The 25,859-nt window shown below is 39.2% G+C and overlaps 1 protein-coding gene across 3 annotated transcripts in view; it reads left to right on the top strand.

The window, feature by feature from the left end:
* Positions 1–25,859, top strand: part of NKAIN2 (sodium/potassium transporting ATPase interacting 2) — a 1,188,323-nt gene that overhangs the window by 714,754 nt on the left and 447,710 nt on the right. The window lies entirely within an intron of this gene.

The raw sequence follows: 25,859 nt of genomic DNA, 5'->3' as shown, positions 1-25,859 counted from the left end.
AATGATTGCAGTGGGATTGAGATACTCGCTTTGACACTCTATCACAGGCAGAGGTTGCTTGGGAAACAGAAATTGCCAACTGTTTTGCATCCAGGGGCTTGTTTGACGGGATAACTGATTTCTCCTGGTCCCTGTTCTCTCTTTACTTGCTGCAATATCTCTGGCCAGATTCCCACATGTAGATTTTAGATTCATGCCTTATTTTCAGCTCTCTTAAAAAAAAAAAAAAAAGACTGAAGCTGCTATCACTCCACTGCAAATCAAAATAAAGCCATGAAAGCCAAAGCAGTCACTCAGATTACTTTACTTAAAATCATTTTAGAAAGCAATTACTGTTTATTGAGACCATCACAGACACCCTATGGCAATGTCATCAATCCCCGCCCCCCAGCCCCTGAGAATTCCCTTTTCTACGAAGTTTACCACAAATATATCTGTTTATATTGTATTTATATCTGTGCTTTATACATAAAAATAATAAGATTTTTTTTTCACCCTCCCACCCAGAACTAATTTTTCCACTCTGGGGGCAAGGCCATCTCTGGTGACATGCATGCCCTATAGGCTTATATTTAATCTAATTAAATGAATTAAGACAGCAAATTAGAGACACCACTGCTGTCTGAAATGTGTGCATTTACATATTAGCATCTTCAAAGTATTGTATCCAATACATCTACATAATTGAGTTCATGCATGTAAATACATGTACATAAGATCTAATTCTACTGCCAGCCAAAGAGAATGAGAGGAAGGTGTCAATTTATATAGTTTAGATGTTGACGTTTATCAGTGAAGGTCAGAATCAATGTTCAGAAAGAGGACTTTGAGAGATGTGAGAAAAAGAAGCCATTGTTGGGCCATAGGATACAAAAACTCCTGTCAACTCCCTTCTTAATCTGAATAGTCATCTCTGAGAAGAGTAGATTTCAAAAGGAGAGCTAGTAGGCTTCACAGCTTTGTATATACTTTGAACGTTGCCATGATTCAGATCCAATCATGCTGTCGTTACGTGGAGCTGTGTTCAAGGTTAAATGGTCAAATCATTTTCAAGTCAGAATGTTATGGGGTGTATCGTTAGCAGTGAAGGCGAGTTTAATGTGGGCTTTCCCTTTCATGCAAAGAGCAAGGGTTCTGGCTTGTGACTGTCGAACTGTATGTGTAGTATTTGCTATCTCATTACTAGGGTGTTCAGATGTGTGATATTATAGATTCTCAATGTATGAATACAAGCCCGTTCAATCTTAGGAGGGCTCTATTTAAAATCACAAAATTTGAGTAACCATTTACTCGAGAAAGGCTTATGTTTAAAATAAAATGAAGGTAAGATAAACTGGCTAGATTTCCAGCTTCACCACTGGGAGAGCCACTGGTCCTCTTAGTGGAAACACTGAATTCTCTCCCTGGATTGGACTTATGATCACTCCCTCTGTGAGGTCGTTCCTGACCCTCCCTTCCTCATCCCATAATTGCCCACTCTGTCCTGGGTCTCAAATGTGCCAGTGTGCCCTTTGCATGAAGCTCTTGAAGGTACCATCTTCCTTGTAGGTTTGCCTTCCTGCCTCCCCACTACTCACTGATCAAATGAAGCCTCTAAATAGTCAGACACCGTAGTTGTTTTTATATCCCCACTTGGCAGCCGAGTGCTGCACTAGGAAAATCGTTTTGAAGAAAGGCAGGCACACTGGCAGGTTGTTCTAAATGAGTTTAACAGATTTTCTTTGCAGCAAACCTGGTAAGGTCTCAGCGTCAGCTCCAGACACTCTGACCATTCTCACTCCAAAGACACCAGCATTAAACTGGACAGGGCCACTTTTCCCTGCTCGTTAGAACAAAGGCATAATTATAATTCATAACTCCACTCTCCTTGTCTTTGTCATGCAGAAAACTCTGGAAGGAAAAAAAAAGTAGCTGATGGGGTGTCTGTCAAGGGGGAGAGAATTTGTATTTAGTTGAGTTGCGATTGTATTTTTATGGTCTTACTAATGCCTTTGGAGGGACAGTCCTCTTCAGCGACAGGATAGAAACTTGTCTCATTTTCTCTTACCAGCCCCTATGACTTCATATAGAATTCCAGAATTCTGATAAACTGTCATGTGGAAAAATGATAAAGTGATTTATGCTCAATTTTGCTGGAAGGGAAAAATGCAAGGGCTGTCAGTCTGGGTCTTGAGAACAAATGAGTTACAGTTCATGAGGCAGCTCAATAAGGCTATCATTTCCCATCAGTTCCCATCACTGACAGCCCAGATTTAGTAGCTGGAGAATGGAAAGGGGGCTGAGGTTTGGTGCCAGGTGAATCAGCACTGTTATTCTATCAGCCAGGTTCGTACAGACGTGAGGCTACCATGAATATTTGATAGCAGTGTCTTCCCAGAATTGCTCATGAAACACAGCATTACTTTCCTTCCATTTGCTGGGAGCCTGTCCACTCTATCCATGTGCATCTTTTTGAAAAATGACCACTTGTAAACCACAGAGGCATTTGGGATTGTTTGTTTTTGCTGTTCCAGCTGGTGGCGTGTTCCTCTTGGCAGTCTGTGCAGGCAGTACACTAATTGATTGTCCTCCAGCCTCATAGGATGAGGTGAAAAACCCCTCATCTACTGAGATGCAATATACATTACATCTGTCATTATCCATCTGACACAGTGGCAGTGAGCGGACAGCCTTCAAGCCCCCTCTGTGCTCAAAGAAAACAGACTTTGATCTATGGCATTTGCTGTGTTCTTCAGAAAACAAAAGGTGGAGAAGTGGAGATGGATTTAGATTAGGCCTAAAAATAGTTGCTGTCGATTTTCTTTGAAGTTGAAATACATAATTCTGTAAATTCTAAACCATCATAGGCCTCTCTTCCTGAGACATTTGGTTTCTGTGGGGCAGCGGGGAGGGGCTACCTCAGCATCTCATATGGGCTGGGTTACTTTTAAAGTACATTAAATGTTGGTCTCTCGAGCTAGGAAAATGTATTTCTGAAATCTCTAGGTGAAATTTTAGTGTTTATTTTGATTTCAAAATCATCTCTGGATGATTTCAAATAAACCTTATCTATTTTTTCATTTCCCCAACTGTAATCTATAGTATACTAACTCAAAAAGATCATGATAGGTATTTTGTGAACATTTGGGAAATTAGGGGCATACAACAAGGGGGAAGTTTTTGAGCTGCTGAATATTTTGTTAGCCTTTCTCCTGGTGTTACATATGCAGATCGTATCATTGCATCATGAAATTTTAACTTCTTTTAAGAAATTAAGTATTCAGTCTACTGAAATATTGAACAAAAATATGTTCCTTTATATGATTATGATGTCAGCTGCTGACCACCAGTCATTTCTGTACTGCGAATGCTTTAATCTCTTAGGATAAGTTTTGAGGCACTTGCTTGAGCAACATAAGTGTGTGAGATGCCATATAGAGTTGGGTATGCAAAGAGTGGGCAAAAAAAAAAAAAAAAAGCTAAGGAAATAAGAAGTTTGAGTTTTCATTTGTGTGTTCGTTTATTCAACAATATTTATTCAGCAGGTCTTATATACAGGGAATCTCTTTGCTATTCTGAATCTCTGAATAGAGTTTTGAATCTTGTAGCTGGTAAATTAATCAGGAGAGACAAAAACAAAAACAAATTATCAGAAAAAGTTTCAGAAAGTCACAAACACTTGAAGACAACTAATCAGAGTGACTAGTTACTGAGTTTGCTTTTCGAGTCAAGGATGTTTTCTGAGGCAATGGCTTTTAAGCTGAAATCTAAAGGACTGGAAGGAATACGGCATCTGGAAGTCTCCAGAACATTCCCAGAGGAGGAAATAGCTAGTACAGTAGCCTTAGGATAGGATCTGATTAGTATGTTTGAGAAATCAAAAGGAAGCCCCAGGTCAGACCACGGATGTCTTGGTAAGCCATTGAGTTGCTCTAGAGCAGAAGGCCTCCAGTCCTGTTTCTGGCCCCTGAGAGTCAGATTCATTTAATAAGCTTCTCTTAAAAAGGAAAAGGAACATTTTGTTGATGGCTACTCTAAACAACCATGATGGCCAATGTTAAAGCAGTGCTTATTATGTGTCAGATATGGTTCTAAGTCCTCTATATGTACATTAAATATTTTAATCCTCATAACAGCTCTATGAGGTCAGATATTTTTATTAACCTTCTTACTATATGAGAGGAAACAGAATCACAGAGAGTTTAGATGTACTTTCCACAGTCTCACAGGAAGGAAGTGGCTGAGTTGAAATTTGACCCCCAGTGGTTTGGCTCCAGCACTTACGTCCTTATTAGAAGACTTGTCAGACTTAGAGGACGCCTTTCCTAGATGTTTTTTTCTGAAGTGCATGTGAATGTACAATTTTCACCACTGAGATCAAACCGTAACAAAGTGTTATTTTTTTCTCAAATGCTTCTTTCATAGATTTAATGAATCTTTTATATTAAAAAGTTTCAAAGCTTAACATTCTTTAGTCCAGAGAGACCAGTTGGAAATCTGATCTTCAGAAATACAAATTATAAAATAAAAAACCCTAGATTATATATGAGCATTTTCTTCATAATTCTTGAATTTAAAATCCCCAATGTAAAGTTCTCAAGGAAGAAATATTGGATTTTTTTTCACTTTTTAAACATAAACATGTGGCAGAAGCTAACAGAACATTATAAACCACTTATATTCTAATAAAAATAAAAAATAAAATATTTATATAAAATGTTTTAAAAATCTTCTGCACTTAATCTAGTCAGAATATTGAGTCAAATGATAGGCATTAAGCTGGCCAAAAAAATGTTAATCCATATAGTTTAACCTTTCTGCTTTACCAACAACTAAACTATTTTGTGCCTTAAGTATTTTTGATACATTGATGGAAATGATATACTGAGCCTTGTTGGATTTATACTTTATATACCTTCATTTGATGACAAAATATCATTTATTAAAACTAGCCAAAAACAGTCCTCCACTTTATTCCCATAAGATTGTGTCAGATGCTTATCCTAGCCCCTCCTTAGAAGAAACTCAAATAAGAAACACCAGAAACAAAGACTTTCCCAGTTAAAGCCATTCTTCCAAGTCCATAAATGTTTATTTTTCTACCATTAAAATATCTTAAAATATAGTATTTTAATTCGTTAAATTCAGTACTGATTTAATGCATAATAGTCAATAAGAGGTGTCAATAAATAGAATTTAGTTCGTGTCCATTCATACAAACAAAGGACAGTTTTTGAGAAACTGAAACATATGTGAATACAACTTTCATCCCCAGTATTGGAATTCAGTAAGGGTAAGATTTCTCTTGGTGCCCCTTTCTCTCTGATGTTACTCCAGTGTACTCTCAGGGTATGTCCTGAATCCCACCGTTTCCCTAACCTCCTCTGCTACCCCTCATTCTGAGCCATCAGCTCCTTCTCATCCTCTCGCTGGGCCCTGCTTCTGTTCACAAGGCTGCAGCGAAGTGATCCCTTTAGAGTATTTACCCAATCACGTCACTCCTCCGCCAAACCCTGTCAAGTGGCATCCATCCCCCTCACTTACAAGCCCGCAGTGGCTGGAAGACTGTCCCAGATCTGCTGCGCCTCCCTACCGGGTGCATCAACTTAGCTCCTTACTCTCTCCCCTTCTCCCTCCATATTACATAACACTGGCTTCCAAAGCTCCAGGCTTTGTCTTAGGAATTTCCACTTAACTGTTTCCTCTCCTTGGGAAAGCCTTCTTCTAGGAAATATGCATGACGGACTCTCTACATCCTATATCTTTCCAGAGAATCTCACCCTAACTACCCACTTTAACATTTTCATCTCCTAACCAGTGCTTCTTTCACTCAAGTCCAGGTAGCTCTGTTCTATTTTTTTTTTTCCCCAAAGCATTTAACATATACTGTCATACTATATGGGGCTTCCCGGGTAGCTTAGTTGGTAAAGATTCCACCTGCAATGCAAGAGACTCCGGTTCAATTCCTGGGACAGGAAGTTCCCCTGGTGAAGGGATAGGCTACCCACTCCAGTATTTTGGGCTTCCCTGGTGGCTCAGATGGTAAAGAATTCACCTGCAGTGTGAGAGACCTAGGTTCAGTCTCTGGGTTGGGAAGATCCACTGGAGGAGGGCATGGTAACCCACTCCAGTATTCCTGCCTAGAGAATTCCATGGACAGAGGAGCCTGGGGTGGGGGTGGGGGTGGGGGGGCTACAGTCTATGGGATCACAAAGAGTGGGATACTACTGAGAGACTCAGCACAGCACAATACAGTCATACTATATGGTAATATATCATACAGCGTACTGTGTACTAAACTATACATTAAGATCACTTTCCCTAGAATGTGAATACAAAAGGTCAGGGAATTTTTTTCTATTGAGATAGCCTCCAGTACCCTCAGGCTTGATACCAAGTATTAATTACTCAGTCATATCTGACTCTTTACAACCCTATGGACTGTAGCCCACCAGGCTCCTCTGTCCATGGAATCTCCAGGCACGAGAGTGGAGTGGAGTGAGTAGCCATCCCCTTCTCCATGGGATCTTCCTAACCCAGGGATCAAACCCAGGTCTCCTGCATTGCCCACAGATTCTTTACCATCCGAGTTATCAGGAAGCCTTTGATACAGAATAGATGCTCAACGTACATCTACTGAATGAACACATCTTTGCCTTTTCTTTTAGAACATTTGTCAGTTTTATCAAGGATATAATTACAAGTTTTAACCTTATGTTTCCTGCCAGGTATTTGATCACAAATTATATCCTGTGATGCTGCTTAACTGGTTTTCCTTTCTATTCTTTCTTCCTTCCTTCCCTTCCTCCTCTTTCTCCTTTCCATCACTCCTTTTTCCCTTTCATCTCTTCACCCCCTTCCTTCTTTTCTTTTTTCTTCCATTTCCTCCTTTTCTCTTCTCCTGTTCCTCTTTCTTCTCTGTCTTCTCCATCTCCTTTTCTATTTCTTTAATCAACAAGGAGCAAGAGTTATGTGCCATGACTACAGAGATGAATCAGAAGCTGTGCTTCCTCTCATAGAGCTCACAGTCTTTTCTTAAAACTTAAAAATTTGCAGCACATTGGGTTAAGTGCTCTGGAAGAGGCCTTGTGCAGAGTTGTTGGTGTGGTTAAGAGGGATCTCGTGTGATAAGGTTTAACTGAGCTGAGTTTTGGAGAATAGGTATGACTTTCCCTAAGAAATAGAATGTAGTGGCTGAATTATAAGGATTACTTGCTGATCCATACGTTTTCTTTCTTAGTCATAATTAATAGTCCAAAAGAAAGCTCTGATTTTCTCAGTTAAATACAGGGACATGTGGGTATAGCAAGACTGTCCATTGGCATCACATTTAATGGGCACATTTAGGCCTGGCTTCATATATTATGCAGTGAGTGAAAATTTTACAGAAATAGCTTTTCATACCTATAACTTGTCATTATTTATATCACTATTGTAAAATTTGATACAATCTGAAGGAATTGTATCAGGTATTATACCAGGCATTGTATTTGGACAGGAAGAAAAGAAAAATAGACCTTAGCTAATCAGCATCAAGCTGCAATAACTGTCTGAGAATCTCCACAATTTTGCTTTTAATTTTTTCTCTGATTCTCTATCTTTTTTTCCTCAAATATTTTACCTTATAAGCACTACACCCACTCAGTTTTAGAAAAGAACAAACTATTTGTTCCAATACCATTTTCTATCATATAGAACATAAAAAGTCACTCTAGCTAATTCAGAACTTTTATATTATATATTAGTCTTTTTAAAAAAATCTTTATGTTCACCTCTAGCTCCAAATTCATTTCTCCTTATTGACTTAAATATGCTTAATTCTCTTGAAAGACAAAGAAATAGACACAGAGAAAACATTATGGACTGAATGTGTCTGTCAACAATTTATTTGTTGAAGCCCTCACCCTCAATGTCACGGTATTTGGTGATGGGACATTTGGGAGGCAAGTAGATTTAGTTGGGGCCATGAAGGTGAGGCCTCAATGATGGAATTAGTGTCCTTATATGAAGAGGAAGCGAGAAGAGAGTTCTCTATCCCTCTGCCACATCAGAACACAGCAATAGGACAGTCATTGGCAAGGCAGGAAGATGGTTTTTACCAGGAACGAAATTGATTGGTCCCTTGATCCTGGACTTCCCAGCCTCCAGAACTATAAGGAAGAAATACCTCTTGTTTAAGCCATTCATTCTATGGTATTTTCTTATGGGAGCCTGAGCCAGTTAAAACAGAATAGAAAGATGTAAGACTGGAAACTATACAACTCTTGGAGGAAAATATAGGCAGAGCACTCAAAGACATAAATTAAAGCAAGAGTCTCTATGACCCACCTCCTAAAGTAACAAAAATAAAAACAAAAGGAAACAAGTGGGGCCTGATTAAACTTAAAAGCTTTTGTATAGCGAAGGGAACTATAAGCAAGGTGAAAAGACAACCCTCAGAATGGGAGGAAATAACAGCAAATGAAAAACTGACAAAGGATTAATTTCCAAAATATACAAGCAGCTCATACAACTTAATACCAGAAAAACAAAGAACCCAATCAACAAGTGGGAAAAAGACACAAACAGACATTTCTCCAAAAAAGACATACAGATGGCTAGTTCAGTCCAGTTGCTCAGTCGTGTCCAACTCTTTGCAACCCCATGAATCTCAGCCTCCCTGTCCATCACCAACTCCCGGAATTCACCCAAACTCATGTCCATTGAGTCAGTGATGCGATCCAGCCATCTCATCCTCTGTCGTCCCCTTCTCCTCCTGCCCCTAATCCTTCCCAGCATAAGAGTCTTTTCCAATGAGTCCACTCTTCGCATGAGGTGGCCAAAGTATTGGAGTTTCAGCTTTAGCATCAGTCCTTCCAAAGAACACCCAGGACTGATCTCCTTTAGAATGGACTGGTTGGATCTCCTTGCAGTCCAAGGGACTCTCAAGAGTCTTATCCAACACCACAGTTCAAAAGCATCAGTTCTTTGGCGCTCAGTTTTCTTCACAGTCCAACTCTCACATCCATACATGACCAGTGGAAAAACCATAGCCTTGACTAGACGGACCTTTATTGGCAAAGTAATGTTTCTGCTTTTGAATATGCTATCTAGGTTGATCATAACTTTCCTTCCAAGGAGTAAGTGTCTTTTAATTTCATGGCTGCAGTCACCATCTGCAGTGATTTTTTTTTGCCCCCCAAAAATAAAGTCTGACACTGTTTCCACTGTTTCCCCATCTATTTCCCATGAAGTGATGGGTCCAAATGCCATGATCTTAGTTTTCTGAATGTTGAGCTTTAAGCCAACTTTTTCACTCTCCACTTTCACTTTCATCAAGAGGCTTTTTAGTTCCTCTTCACTTTCTGCCATAAGGATGGTGTCATCTGCATATCTGAGGTTATTGATATTTCTCCCGGCAATCTTGATTCCAGTTTGTGCTTCTTCCAGCCCAGCGTTTCTCATGATGTACTCTGCATATAAGTTAAATAAGCAGGGTGACAATATATAGCTTTGACGTACTCCTTTTCCTATTTGGAACCAGTCTATTGTTCCACGTCCAGTTCTAACTGTTGCTTCCTGACCTGCATACAGGTTTCTCAAGAGGAAGGTCAGGTGAACTGGTATTCCCATCTCTTTCAGAAATTTCCACAGATGGCTAACAAACACATGAAAAGATGCTCAACATTACTGATTGTTAGAGAAATGCAAACCAAAACTACAATGAGATATCACCTCACACTGGTCAGAATCAGTTCAGTCGCTCAGTCATGTTCGACTCTTTGAGATCCCATGAACTGCAGCACGCCAGGCCTCCCTGTCCATCACCAACTCCTGGATTCCCCCCAAACCCATGTCCATTGAGTCAGTGATGCCATCCAACCATCTCATCCTCTGTTGTACTCTTCTCCTCCTGCCCCCAATCCCTCCCTGCCTCAGGGTCTTTTCAAATGAGTCAACTCTTTGCATCAGGTGGCCAAAGTATTGACGTTTTAGCTTCAACATCAGTCCTTCCAATGAACACCCAGGACTGATCTCCTTTAGGATGGACTGGTTGGATCTCCTTGCAGTCCAAAGGACTCTCAAAAGTCTTCTCCAACACCACAACTCAAAAGCATCAATTCTTCGCTGCTCAGCTTTCTTTTAGTCCAACTCTCACATCCATACATGACTACTGGAAAAACCATAGCCTTGACTAGACGGACCTTTGTTGACAAAGTGATGTCTCTGCTTTTTAATATGCTGTTTAGATTGGTCATAACTTTCCTTCCCAGGAGTAAGTGTCTTTTAATTTCATGGTTGCAATCACCATCTGCAGTGATTTTGGAACCAAGAAAAATAAAGTCAGCCACTGTTTCCACTGTTTCCCCATCTATTTGTCATGAAGTGATGGGACCGGAGACCATGATCTTAGTTTTCTGAATATTGAGCTTTAAGCCAACTTTTTCACTCTCCTCTTTCACTTTCATCAAGAGGCCCTTTAGTTCCTCTTCACTTTCTTCCATAAGGGTGGTGTCATTTGCATATCTGAGGTTATTGATATTTCTCCCAGCAATCTTGATTCCAGCTTGTGCTTCCTCCGCCCAGCATTTCTCATGATCAGAATGGCCATCATCAAAAGTTTACAAACAATAAATGCTGGAAAGTGTGTGGAGAACAGGGAACACTCTTGCACTGTTGGTGGGAATGTAAATTGATACAGCCACTATAGAAGATCGTATGGAGCTTTCTTAAAACCCCCATAGAACCCAGCAATCCCACTCTTAGGCATATACCCTGAGGAATCCAAAATTGAAAGAGACACATGTATCCCTTTGTTCATTGCAGCACTATTTACAATAGCTAGAACATGGAAGCAACCTAGATGTCCATCAACAGATGAATGGATAAAGTTGTGGTATATATATACAGTGGACTGTTACTCAGCCATAAAAAGGAACACATCTGAGTCAGTTCTATATGAGATGGATGAACCTAGAACCTATTATACAGAGTGAAGTGAGTCAGAAAGAAAAATATAAACACCGTATTTAACACATATATATGGAATTTAGAAAAATGGTACTGAAAAATTTATTTATAGGGCAACCAACAGAGAAACAGACATAGAGAAGAGACTTATAGACATGGAGAGAAGGCGGGAGAGGGTGAGATGTATGGAGAGAGTAACATGGAAACTTACATTACCATATGTAAAATAGATAGCCAATGGGAATTTCCTGTATGGCTCAGGAAACTCAAACAGGGGCTCTGTATCCACCTAGAGGGGTGGGAAAGGAAGGGAGATGGGAGGGAGTTTCAAAAGGGAGGGGATATATGTATACTTATGGATGATTTATGTTGTGGTTTGACAGAAAGCAGCAAAATTCTGTAAAGCAATTATCCTTCAATAAAAATAAATTAATAAAAAACAAACAAACAAAAAAACAGAATAGAAAGAAATTATGACAAAATAAAAGTGCCCAATTCACTAGCTTTCACTCGTTACCCCCTCTCCTGCCTTTCACAGCCAAACTTGTTGCCATTCCCTTGCTTCTCACTCATCAACCTTCTCTTGTGTAGCACAAAGCCATTCCAAGAAGCAGTTCTTGAGGGTGTCAGCAGCTTCTCACTAATTCTTTTTCAGTCTCTATCTTACTGTATCAGCAACATTCAACACCAATTTCCACTCTCTCCCTCTAGAACTATTTTCTTTCCTGTCTTCTACAACACAACAGCCATCTATTTTTCCTGTGATTGTTTCTTCTGTGTCTTCTTTTATAAATGTATTTCTATTACCCAGTTGCTAAATTCTGTAGTTAGTAGAGACTTGGTCCTAGCCTGCCTTCTTTTTTCATTTTTTTCCTTTATTGTTCTGTGGGATAACATCCATATCTAGAGCTTCGATTCCCACTTACTGATCTACTCAGATCATTTCCCAAACTGTATTTCTAGCACCCACTTCTCGCAACCTTAGAATGATATATAAAATGTTTTACTTGACATTTCTTCTCAAATGGCTAATGGTATCCCCAAAGCTAAAGTGATAAACAACTCCCAATTTTCACACGTCTCCCCTCTGAAGAAACCTGGCCTGATTTCCATCCAGGGTGCTATATCTTATCAGTGGTACCACTGGTCACCAGGTTGCTAATCTAAGAACAAGATTCACTGCCTTACTCCTCATGTTTATCCTAAATCTTACCAATTTTCAGCTCCTAAATCTCTCTCAAATTTATCTGTCCACTTGTCTTTATCGCTGACATCAACTGTCATTTTTTTGTTGTTGTTGAATAGACAAGTACATGAGGCCTGCTAGTGAGTTTCAGCCTTTATTTCCTCATATGGTAGATTGATTTTTTTTTTTTTCCAGAAACACATCGTGTAATGCCTTTCTTCTTAAATCGCTTTGCATTGCTCTTAGGATCTCTAAGTCTTTAAAAGTTCTTCAAAGTCCATCAGGTTTGGATTGTAAAGCCCTCTTGCTTTATTTTGTTTTTAATCAAATCTATTATGCTCTGGATATAAGACACATTATTTATTAATGTCCTATGCAGGGGAGGGAAAGCTTCCTTTTACCAGTTCTTTGGCTGGACTTGCGAATAAAGCAGATTAAGAGGCTAAAAACACTTTATTAGCTATTTTTACATGCGTTTGAAAGTGGTAGTTGCCCAGTCATGTCCAACTCTTTGAGACCATGTGGACTGTAGCCCAGCCTGCTCCTCTGTCCATGGGATTTCCCAGGCAAGAATACTGGAGTGGGTTGCCATTCCCTTCTCCAGGGGATCTTCCTGACCCAGGGATTGAACCCGGGTCTCTTGCACTGCAGCTACATGCACTTGGGAGGCTTCTAAAGGAAAATGAAGGCAAAAGCAGGACTCAGAGCTTTTATACTTTTTCAAGAAGAAGTGATAAATTTGTGGAGAAGTGACAAAACAAAGGATTCTGGGCTAGGGCAGTGAACTGTGGGACAGTGACTGGGAAATATATGGGGAGAACTAAGGGATGATAGGAGTATTTTAATACGTTGGTTTGTACAGATCCACTTTGGCATGGTCTGTCAGTCTCAGTGATAAGAATGTTTCTCTCTTCCTGGTACCAGGAGCACACCTGTCTGCAGGAAATTTTATGACTAACTTCTCAATAGAAACGGGGAGGTCAGAGAGCCTTTCTTGTGCCTGCTGGTTCTCAAGTGCCTTCCACTGAAAATAATCAATACACCAAAGCAATGTATATTGTGGAGCTTTTTAATTACTGCTACAAAAAATGACTAACAATGCTTATTTATCATAGGAATTGTAAATGCATCCCAACTTAAGTGATATGCAAAAGGAAGGTCCACCTTACAAAGGGTGAGATGATACTGTGTTTCTTCAGGTTCCCTGTGCTCTGGCTCTGTCTTCTTGCTTTCTCTAAAATTTCAGGTAGGGTCCCCCAAGGAAGCATGCTCTGAAGAAGATTTGCATCTAGGAAGTTTACTGGAGTATGTGCTCAGGATGACTGTCTGGAGGGGATCAAATAAAGGGAGTTTGGGTAAAGGGTAAGACTGAACTGTGCCACGGCCAAGGTCCCAGACACACCTACAGAGACCTCTGAAGCTGACGCAGCTCTTCCTGAGTCAGAGAGGTTTCTAGCCCTTATATCTCTGCACTGACCGGTCACTTGATGTGCAATATCCCTGGGAAGCAGGCATGACTTTGAGTCATCCCTCAACATCCAAGAAGCTGGAGAATGGCTCGGTCTTGGGGTGTAGTTGGTGAATCCAAGCAGCAACCAAGGCATCCACTGCAGTCCACTCTCTGCTTTGTATAAGTTAAAATATTCCACTTCTGGAATCCCACTGACCCTCTTTTTCCTGGCCAAAGCTTGTAAGAGGATGGGTAATTGGATGAGTTTATACCCCTTTTGCTGCATTTGGTCTTGACACCATACCTAGTTCTTCAAACCTCAGCTAGTATTTCTGATAATCTGGATGACTTGCCAGATGGGGTGTCTGAACCCATGATTACCATGTCTTTCTAGAACAATACTTGCTGCATAGTTCCACTTAATATCAACATTCAGTTCAGTACAGTTGCTCACTCATGTCTGACTATTTGCCACCCCACAGACTGCAGCACACCAGGCTTCCCTGTCCATCACCAACTCCCAGAGCTTACTCAAACTCATGTCCGTCAAGTCGGTGATGACATCCAACCATCTCATCAGCACTGGGCAATTGAATACCATGAAATGTTCATCCGGATCACCTGACTTCCAAATATATTATTCTAGGTTCTTTGTGTAACATCCATTGACCTGCTAATGGTGAGTGTCATTAGGCCTTCTAGGATATAGACTTTTCTCTTTTTTTGCCAGTTGTTTATAGAACAAGAGTCCTAAGTAACTGGGTAACATCTAAAGCTTTTAGGTGTTAGTGTAAGTGTCCCTGGGTGTAAGTGTACCCTCTCTTAGAATCAGGACCTGGAAATCCATGGAATCCAAAGTTGTGAGGGTGAGAAACAAAAATCCTCATTCTCCAAACAGTTCACTGGGAATGATGTTAAGTGGGTCCATTTCCACTTCAACTCCCTAGTTTCCAGATACATGTATTCTACTTAAAGGGGACCCACAGTACCATAAACCAGTATTTGGGTATTGAGAATGTACATTGCATCCTTTCAGGGTATCATTTCCAAGATCACATTTAATAAGCCATTTCTTCCCTCCGTAAAGCTGGCAGCTTCTTGATGGTCAGTGTGTGATATAACCAGTGGATCTGATGGTTTATAACTGCTACCATCCCTCTGTTTCTGTAAAGTGGATCTGTTAATTCAATACAAGTTTATGCAGGATCCTGTGTCAATTAGTCAAATGCTAAAAATCTTCAGACAGCGATATACTCATATACTGAGCTGATGCATTATTGCTCTGAGGTACTACTGCGGTAATGATGGATGTGCAGGACACTTACTTGTGTCTTCTTGTAACCTCTAGTCTTACTTATGCCCCTAAAACACCACTTTCATCTTACAATGGGTTGTTACTGGGCCCAGCTAATTTATTACTTAGTAGTTCTTGGAGAAGGAAATGGCAACCCACTCCAGTGTTCTCGCCTGGAGAATCCCAGGGACGGGGGAGCCTGGTGGGCTGCCATCTGTGGGGTTGCATAGAGTCGGACACGACTGAAGCGACTTAGCAGCAGCAGTTCTGATAGAACCCAGATCACAATAGGCACTTTTAACTTAAAAGATTTTTTAAAAAATTTTAATTACAAAATCAACTTTCTTAGAGTAAAAAGAATTGAGTCAGGCCTCCAGGCTGAGAAACGAGACGGGAATTCAGGAGTACCTTTTTCATATGAGGTGTGTCTCTCACATGTCCCCACTGTAAGAATAATTACATGTGTAAATCCAGGAGAGGGCACAGGGCTGCAGCTCCTCTTTCTCCAAATACACAACGGGTTCTGTTGTCTGCAGTATCTAAATCATTCCCAGGTGATAAGTTAGGGCGGACATTTTCAATTTTCAGAGGGGAAGTAGGTAGAATTTGGATGATGACTGTTAGAAACAGTCCTTCAAGAGAGTTCCCTTCTTTCTTTTAGAGTGTCCTTGATACCCAGACCACAGAAGTCAGGGAAACTGTGTTAGAGATGCTTCGTGATAGGCGCTCTTGACACCGTACTCCCTTTATGTCCCATGTTCAGACACTTCATCTCTACCAGGTCCCTGTAGCATGCCGGAGACATGGTCTTGTATTTCAGCAGAGCCATGCAAATAGCATAGTTTTGCTCCAGGAATCTATGGATCTATGGTATGATTTTTTTTTTTTTTCTTGAAATTTGCCACAGGCTGCAACTGAGCTTTCTTACCACTGGTATCTCTAATAATAAGATTTCCTGGGTCGTAAGGTCCTAGGGACAGGACCTCTTACATAATTGTCTGGATCTGTTCTAGGCCCTTCTCAAAGCTGGAAGCTTTTTTTATATTATATGGTAAATGGGTTTCAGTAGTATTTGCAAGCATGAGATATGCAACATTTAGGTTGATGAGGGCCACACAGTGGTGTTCTCTCTTCTTGGCAGTGACTGTTTTAAGAGAGAATAATTTGCCCCTTACTTTCAGAGAATGTTCCATTAGGCCATGGACCATTGGAGCCGTATAAACTTCACTTACATATAAGCCCCTCCATCTGTGCAGGTATTGTAACCTATCACACCACAGGTGCCTTCCTAAACCTCACCTGTATTCGCTATTTTTGCTCATCTGTTTTGGTTGGCATGGTGTTCTTGATAGGGTTCTATGTATATAGTGAATCAATGTGATATTCTATGGGATCTCCAGACAATCCACTTCCCTGCAGATTATATTTTGACAAATGGAAGAAGAATTAACATAGCTCTGGAGCAAGATTAGAAATATATACTGTTTCTGATTCTTATTTCTGACAGGGATAGAAAAGAGTGTGTATGACATTCCAAAGGCAGTGTTACTCTACTCTAGCAAAGATACCATGTCTGTTATGGTGACTGCAGCTGGGGATATAATTTGTTTCTGTTTTGAGTAATCTACTGTCATCATTCAGCATCCATATGGCTTTCACAGAGTTAAAACTCATGGATCACATAGAGGTATGATAGATCCATCAGAATGGTGGCCCCAACCTTTGCCATTCCCTGCAGGGAATGCTGTTTTTCACTTACTCCCTTAATACACTTGGGCTTCCTCATACAGTAGTTCCTGCCCCACAAACCAAGGAGCATGTTGAGAATTTCCCAATTACAAAGTGTGTCCCTTCCCACTGTATATTTGGGTCAGTGATCCTGGTTGTGAGCATGCCCCTCCCAAGGTCTTTGTAGATGCTGTTTCTCCTCCACGAATGCTGTCCATTTCCTTCTTTGATTTTTTGACTCTTATTTTTTTTAATTTTATTTTATTTTTAAACTTTACATAATTGTATTAGTTTTGCCAAATATCAAAATGAATCCACCAGAGGTATATATGTGTTCCCCATCCTGAACCCTCCTCCCTCCTCCCTCCCCATACCATCCCTCTGGGTCATCCCAGTGCACTAGCCCCAAGCATCCAGTATTGTGCATCGAACCTGGACTGGCATCTCATTCCATACATGATATTTTACATGTTTCAATGCCATTTTCCCAAATCTTCCCACCCTCTCCCTCTGCCACAGAGTCCATAAAACTGTTCTATACATCAGTGTCTCTTTTGCTGTCTCGTACACAGGGTTATTGTTACCGTCTTTCTAAATTCCATATATATGCGTTAGTATACTGTATTGGTGTTTTTCCTTCTGGCTTACTTCACTCTGTATAATAGGCTCCAGTGTCATCCACCTCATTAGAATTGATTCAAATGTATTCTTTTTAATGGCTGAGTAATACTCCATTGTGTATATGTACCACAGCTTTCTTATCCATTCATCTGCTGATGGACATCTAGGTTGCTTCCATGTCCTGGCTATTATAAACAGTGCTGCGATGAACATTGGGGTACACGTGTCTCTTTCCCTTCTGGTTTCTTCAGTGTGTATGCCCAGCAGTGGGATTGCTGGATCATAAGGCAGTTCTATTTCCAGTTTTTTAAGGAATCTCCACACTGTTCTCCATAGTGGCTGTACTAGTTTGCATTCCCATCAACAGTGTAAGAAGGTTCCCTTTTCTCCACACCCTCTCCAGCATTTATTATTTGTAGACTTTTGGATCGCAGCCATTCTGACTGGTGTGAAATGGTACCTCATAGTGGTTTTGATTTGCATTTCTCTGATAATGAGTGATGTTGAGCATCTTTTCATGTGTTTGTTAGCCATCGGTATGTCTTTTTTGACTCTTATTTATACTTTAAATCTCAGTTCGTAGAAACCTTCCTTAATAGGTAATTTCTCACATCATATACTCTTATGTGACCTGTAACTCTCCTTTACAGTATATAGCAGAGTTTCAATTCTATCATTATTTGCATGATTATTTAAGTAATATTTATTTTCCTGATTAAATTTTAACTTCCCTGAAATGCACAAAGCATAGTTGTATTTACAGCATCTACTATAGTATCTGGCATGCAATCACTATTTAACCTTGGCATTTATATAGCTTATATAGAAGAATGCATGAACACATTAATGTATCCATGAACACATAATGCACTAGAATTTTGATAAGAAACTTCAAATTCTGTCTCACAAAAATTGATTCCTTATACTCTCAAAATGAGAAAAAGAAGTTAATTAGTACCTAAGACATAGAAACAAATTGTCAGTATTTTTTATAATTAATGATGTCCAAATTTGAAATATTCCACATGTTTTTTTCTAAACGTATGTATAACCAACCTGACTAACTCAGAATCATTTCAAATGCCTAACTGAATGTTGTTCTGTAATGGTTGATGCATTCAAAGTATCTTTAACCTTAAGACATACATATAACATGATTTGAAGGAAATAGGAGTAACCATGTTATATATGCTGTTAAGTCTTTCATTTGGTCACTATATTCACTTTTGTTCAATATTAACTATTATAATTTAACTACAAAACTTTTCTTATGTTAAACATTACATTATTAAATTATGCCTTCATTCTATATATGGTATATTATGCAACATTTTAGAATATATAAAATGTAAGAATATGAATTTCCAGCTCCTGGCATTTCATAGTCCAACAAAATTCCAAACTCAGAGTCTGACAGAAATGAATAACTTTTCATTGTGAGAAATGTCTCATTCAAAGAGCTTTTGCAATATAAAGAAATTGAATAAATTTCATACTGGGAAAGAATCCTATAAAAATATTTATATTCAGGATTCTTTAAGGATGTACATACAAAATTCTGGGGCTTTCCTTGTGACTCAGATGGTAAAGAATTTGCCTGCAATGCTGGAGACCTGGCTTCGATCCCTGGGTTGGGAAGTTCCCCTGGAGAAGGGAATAGCAACCCATACCAATATTCTTGTCTGAAAAATCCCATGGACAGAGGAGCCTGCTGGGCTATAGTCCATAGCTTCTCAAAGAGTCGGACTTGACTGAGTGGCTAACACATAGACACAACTCATAGTGTAGAATTGTGTATACACAAACTGTAAACCTGTACCTCTCCATAAAAGGGAATTGTTAACAACAAATAGTACATACATGCAACAGAATATACTCAACATTTTACATTTTGCAGAGTATGGGGTCACTATAAAGAATACAGTAAATATATGAGTTATAATATGGAAATTTTGCACATATGTTTTTAAGTAATAAAAAAGCAAGGTACAAAGCAATAGTATGTAGACTTGTCCCACCTGTGAGAATAAAAATTCCCGGAAGGATATACAAAATTTATTAATATTTCCTGGGGGAAAGAACTTACGAGTTGGAAAGGAGAGGACACCATTCACTTTTTCTTTTCTTTTTTTTTTACTTTTTGCTTTTCTTTAGTGTTTGAAATTCTATGTTGTACATGTGCTACTCTTACTGTAAAACCTAATTAAAATATTTTATCATCCCATTACCTTAGAAAATAAAAAGTTTAGTATAAATGTCCCAATATGTGTTAAGGAATGAGATTCTAGAGTATTAGCCAAAAATACTTTAAACTTTATAAGGTCATTCAATATTTGATTTTCTGTGGAAGAGCAACTTTCTAAAAGAATCAGTAAGACTCCACCATTGTTTCAATGTTATACAAGTAAACACATTTTTTTTTCAATTCTCATACCACTGTTGGGTCATGTTTCACTGTCTCATGCAACAACAATGTGTTTGGGATTAACACCTTTAATTTTTACCATAGCAACAGTGATATAATAAATGCTGAAGGAAGCATTGACTGAAACCAAGTATTACTGCCAAGTGTTGGAACATTAGGAAAAAAACTAAAAAAAAAAACACAGGAACTACTACCCATGTTTGACACGCCATCAAAGGGTGCTCTTGGACCTGCTCACTGTCTTTGTAAAAGATACACATAGGATTGCCAGTGAGTCATTCATTTGGCAAATTCTTGTTATTATTAGAACATCTTTTTGTTTGTAAGAGATCATCAGAATCAAAACAAAGAGGCATCATTTGCATTCAATTTTATATGCATTCAAGATGGGGGTGGAATTCTTACACAGTATATTGCTTACTTAAATGTGGACTTGTTGCAGAAACCAAGCACCACACTCGGAGAGTTGGAGAACACAGGTTTATTATGCTGGTGGGCCCAGAGGAGTTAACACTCTAAGCTCTGAGCCCTGAACAAAGGGGTTACAGAGTTTTTATAGACAGACTATAGTGGGCAACACTAGCTGTTAATAGGCTGGTTTAAACTAAGGGGTAGAGAAGGCAATGGCACCCCACTCCAGTACTCTTGCCTGGAAAATCCCATGGACGGAGGAGCCTGGTGGGCTGCCGTCCATGGGGTTGCAAAGAGTCAGACACGACTGAGCGACTTCACTTTGACTTTTCACTTTCATGCATTGGAGAAGGAAATGGCAACCCACTCCAGTGTTCTTGCCTGGAGAATCCCAGGGATGGGGGAGCCTGGTGGGCTGCTGTCTATGGCGTCCCATAGAGTCGGACATGACTGAAGCAACTTAGCAGCAGCAGCAGCAAACTAAGGGGAACAGCAATCAAGATGGGAGGGGGATGCCTGACCTTTACAGGGACAGGTAGGGTTAAGCAGGTTTGCAGGGGCTGGGCAGTTGCAAAGAGCAGGACAAGGGTGGGTGAGATAAGCTCCAGTTCCTAGTATTGTAAGTCCCCGCTTTCTGAGACTACATGTCCTACATGATTCAGACTTTGCAAGGAGCAAGCTGAGTTACAAAGGCAGAAGGAGCAGGAAGTTATGTAAAATTTTAACTTTTCCTCTTCAGACTAACTGCACAACTTTCATCTTGCTGGGTGTCTTACTCTGCCAAAGAGCTACTCAGTAAGAAGCATCAGGACCCATATCTTTTTTTATTATTTTAGTCCCTTTGTCTTGAAAGTTATGTTATTTGGTTTCTCTGTTTACTTCTATAAGAGGATTGGATATATAAGGAACATTCAATAATTATAGACATTTCTAGTGATTTTAAGTTAGCTTAGGAATTTAGATCCCCTTTGAAAGCGAAAAAGTTCAAGCATCCCTGTCCAAAACTGCGTATATTCAAAATATACATGTTTTGTAAAATTTCAAAATATGTCAAGTGGTATATGAACTTATACTGGAAAGACATATTCATCTCTATGATGTCTCATTACTTCACTTACTATGCATGGCATGATCCTTCTACTCCTATTCATGGAATATACGATGACTTTTGGTGACCTTGCTTCCACCAGTCGTCCAGTTTTGTTTTCAACTATGAAAGATTCTGTTTACCAGGGAACATACAGAGAGGTCTGGAGACATTTTCTTCTCATGACTGTTGTGGTGAGGAGAGGGGAGGAAATGTATGCTACTGGCCCCTAGTGGGTAGACACCACCCACTCTTAAACTCTGCTAAAAATGAACAGAACAGTCTCAGACACAAAATGATCAAGTCTAAAATGTCAAAAGTGCCAGGATTGAGAGGGCTTCCCAGGTGGCGCTAGTGGTAAAGAACCCGCCTGCCAGTGCAAGAGACGTAAGAGGTGCAGGTTCAACCCCTGGGTCAGGAAGATCCCCTGGAGAAGGAAATGGCAACCCACTCCAATATTCCCATGGGCAGAGGACTCTGGCAGGCTACAGTCCATAGGGTCACAGAGTCAGACACTCAGAAGTGACTTAGCATGTACACACCAAGGTTGTGATATCCTGGACACATTTAACTCCTGCTACTTTCCACTTCTCACCAGTCCCCTACCTACACAAAACCATTTGCCATTCCCATGAAAAATCCCTCTTTCTGAAGTGCCCTTCCCCTTTGACTACATAGGCACTTACATTTAAAGCATTTCCTTTTGGGTGACCCTTCATTACTGTTTGCATAGAACTCTTCTGCGAACACCTCAATGTCGTATTGTAGTGTGATATTTATTAGCATATATCTCTTGCCTACCAGACCTTGAGTACCTTCAGTAACATGGAAACCCTAGTGCCTGGTAGATGGTAGCCATTCAACAACTATTTGTTGAACACTAATGAAACCAAGATAAAGTTTTAAAGGTTAAATATATTTGAATTTTGTTTGATGTTTTCATGAAAAGGGATGAAAATGCCTTCAACCCGTTATTCTTACAATGGATCCAGGATGTTGACTATTATGAAATTGGATAGCAGTGGGGGAGATGACCTATTACAGGAAATAAAATTCCAGTCACAAGAAAGAAGTACTCTATTTGCAAGTTAAGTCAGGGCCTATGAAGTTGCAGGTGTTTTCATTATGCAGAAGATGTAAAATATGGTGATTGAATGGCACTTTGGTAGCCCAGAGATGACACGAGACTAGGTCATAGAATCTTAATTGCCTTAAAGTGTTTTAAGCATTCTCCCATCCTGTAGTCATTACATCCTAACTTCTGCTTAATTGCCTCCCATCTCTGCAGGGCATAGTAACTCTGGCAGCTTCCCTAGGACTTAGAAGTTTTTAAATTCCAGTGCGTTCTAGGAGATGTAACTGAAACTCCTTCTCTCCATTCCTCACCCCCATGGCACATTAACACTGCAGCCCTCTGTTTCCGTGTTGCTCCGTGAAGTGCCATCACCCCTTCAAGCTATTAGGTTGCCCTTTGTACGAGAGTAAATTCACTCCTATGATGTGTGAAGTGATGCAGTGCATCAGAGTCTCCAGTTTCTCTGGTGCTGGGATCTATTTTCAGTTTTTATTGCAATGTTTTGTACACTTCACTTGTCAGAGTTCAAGGTCTGCCCTTTGTCCATTGGATGGTTCTTTGCATATTGCTTGCTACCTTGGGCTTCACTTTCTTTATCCTTAAAATGAGGCATTGAAATAAATGTGACCTAATGTTATTCACAGGTCTAACCTCCCCTTAAATTCTAAGATTAGCTTCTAAAATAAAGGAAATCTCTGCTCAAATTTTACATATGCACATGAGAGTTTGGTCATGGCTTGATTCTAAGCCTAACTGATTGAACAATTCATCATGAGATCTTTCTGAGAACCAGGCTAATTTAATACTCATTCAGTGAATTTGCACTCAAATAGCGACTCCTACCAGGAAAGACAGTCCCCTATAATTTGTTGTTGTTGTTTTTCAGTTGCTAAGTCGTATTCTGACTCTTTGCAACCTCATGGACTGCAGCAGGCCAGCCTCCTCTGTCCTCCACTATCTCCTGGAGTTTGCTCAAATTCATGTCCATTGAGTTGGTGATGCTATCTAACCATCTCATCCTCTACTGCCCCCTTCTCCTTTTGCCTTCTAGTCTTTCTCAGCATCAAGGTCTTTTCGTATGAGTCGACTCTTTGTTTCAGACCCCTACAATAACCAATCAAAAATGCCTTTTCTCTATTTAGAAAGAATTTATTCCTTCTTACCCTATATGTAGTCTCTACAATTCATATTCAGGAAGAGTGCCTGACAGAACTGACCAGTCTTAGCTGAATGTTTAAGAAAGTCAACTTCCAGATGAGCCTATTTTGGGCTTTGGTTTTATTTCCACAGCACAGAGCTAGGAAATATGAAGTTCAATGTATAGGAAGCTAAACATTTCTTTACTGAGATGTTTTTAATGCATCCTTAACCATTTAGTCTCTACTAGCTGTCTTGACTTAGGAAAACAAACAACTCTGAGAGCAAGGTTGGAGCTCCTGGCATAGATCCGAACCTAAGGTTATTTTTTTAGAAAAGCAGATGCCTGCTAATTGTTCTTGAATACAATGAACAAAATTCATGATCAGAATTTAAAACATCAGTCTCTCTCCCTACATGCTCTATTGACTTTTACAAAAAGAATTTGGCCTCTTTAAACTTAAAGATCAATGGTTTATGCCTTAACCCATGCCTGGTCAAGCTTTCCATATATATGGAAAACTATATATATTATTTTTGAGGGAGATGGAATTGTTGAAGAACATCTTAAGTGAAAATAAATACATATGGTTACTTTACTGAATATGTTCCATAATACTCAAAAGACAGCCACATAAATATTTAGGGAAGTCTCTTAAAGAATATTTTTATACTCAGACCTTTTAAAGAAACTCACAAGAATTCAGATAAAAGACCTACTTTTATAAGAAGAGGTATTGGAGTGTTTTTAGTGATAATTTGTAGTTTTATGAAGTAGCTATCTAAAGTGTGCTTTCAACATTGTTTTTCATAAAATATAATTTAATCTGACTTTAATGTTTCTCTGTATTTATAATGGCTATCTTTGGGGAAAGAACTGTTTGAGACTTAAAGCCGTATCTAAGCAGGAATCAGCAGGCATCCTTGGAGTTGAACAATGCACACCAGCCAGAGCCCAGGGTATCTTTCAGATGTTAACTAGCCAATACTGTGAATAAGTAGAAAGCAGCAGAAGACCATGTACCATTTTTACACATGACCAAAAATAAAGATAAAGGATAAGTTGAGAGATCAAAAAGTCAACAGGTCATTTTTCAAGCCAGGAAAAGTTGTGCATGAATTGGTGCTGAGGAAGATTAAGTATTGTGTGGAAGTAGGAAGGACAATTCTATGCTTAGAATTTGTCAGCAATACATCCCTCAATTTCTAGAAACTTTTACATGCATAGTCACACATCAGATTTCAAATTTGTGAATTGTCATGCAGTTTTTATGAGGATATCGAATATAATATAACTGAAGTAACTGCTAAAATAGTCATGATAGTCTGCAAGACTTTTATGACCAAATACATGGGACTATAGAGCATATTAAGAAGTGCTATTTGGATTTGAGTTGTAAATTGGGTAAAAGTACCAGATTGACCATATAGTGTTACTTCTTCGTTAATTTTTTTTTCCCCCAATCCAGTATAGTCAAAGACGAAAGTAATTTAAATTGACTAAATCTGACTTTACATTGGTACAATCAGTAAATTATAATCTCCAGAATGAATCTTTAGCTTGCAGTGCTAATTTGGTATTATCTTATTGCAACTGAGGGACTTCCTGATGACTCAGCAGGTAAAGAACCCACCTGCAGTACAGGAGATGCTGGAGACACGGGTTCAATCCCTAGGTCGAGAAGATCCCCTGGAGAAGGTCATGGCAATTCTTTCAGTATTCTTGCTGGGAAGATCTTATGGACAGAGGAGCCTGGCGGGCTACGGTCCATGAGGTCACAAAGAGTCAGACATGACTGGAGCAACTGAGCACACAGTAATGGAAAGGGTTTCATTTTCAAATGGGAAGAACTAGGTATTTTCCAATATCAACTTTATACTCAGTTGTGTTTGTTTCCTCCTTTTTTTGTTTATCTTCATTATCACTCTCTGAAAACATGGCATTTAATTTTTATGATCTAGTGAACCAACCCATTGGAAGGCTATCACATATTAACAGAATAAAATTTGACCTGTTTTCATTTTCTATATCATCTTTCCACCATATGGAAAACTTTAGAATGTGTGTACATATATAATTTTATGTAAGAAAATTGTTAAGAGTAGGCCATTTGCAGTTCTTAAAACTTTGCTTATTTTAATATGAAAACTTCTTGTGTATGCACATATGATGCATTTTTATATCCAAGTTTTGAATGATTAAAGATATTAATCTAAACATTGATAATCCATATAACACTGCCATATAATATGGCATTCTTATTAATAATAAAAGCCTACAGTTATAATTTTAACTCTCGGTTCTGCAAGGATGATGATTTTTTTCATAATGAAAATAAGTTCTTCACAATGGAGGGCAAAAGAAGAGACATTTTCATTTAATAGATTTTATGTATCTTCACAGAACTATTAATTGATTCTGAGCCTGGTCCATCATTTAAATGCACTAAATACCAAGCTATCAATTTCGTCCTCACATTTGAACCTGAGGTTGTTAAGACAATTGAGCAATTTTT

Source organism: Bos indicus x Bos taurus, chromosome 9 (genome assembly GCF_003369695.1).
Source record: "Bos indicus x Bos taurus breed Angus x Brahman F1 hybrid chromosome 9, Bos_hybrid_MaternalHap_v2.0, whole genome shotgun sequence".
Taxonomy (NCBI): domain Eukaryota; kingdom Metazoa; phylum Chordata; class Mammalia; order Artiodactyla; family Bovidae; genus Bos; species Bos indicus x Bos taurus.
Note: the sequence above shows the minus strand (reverse complement) of the source record. Positions and strands in the feature narration are given on the sequence as shown.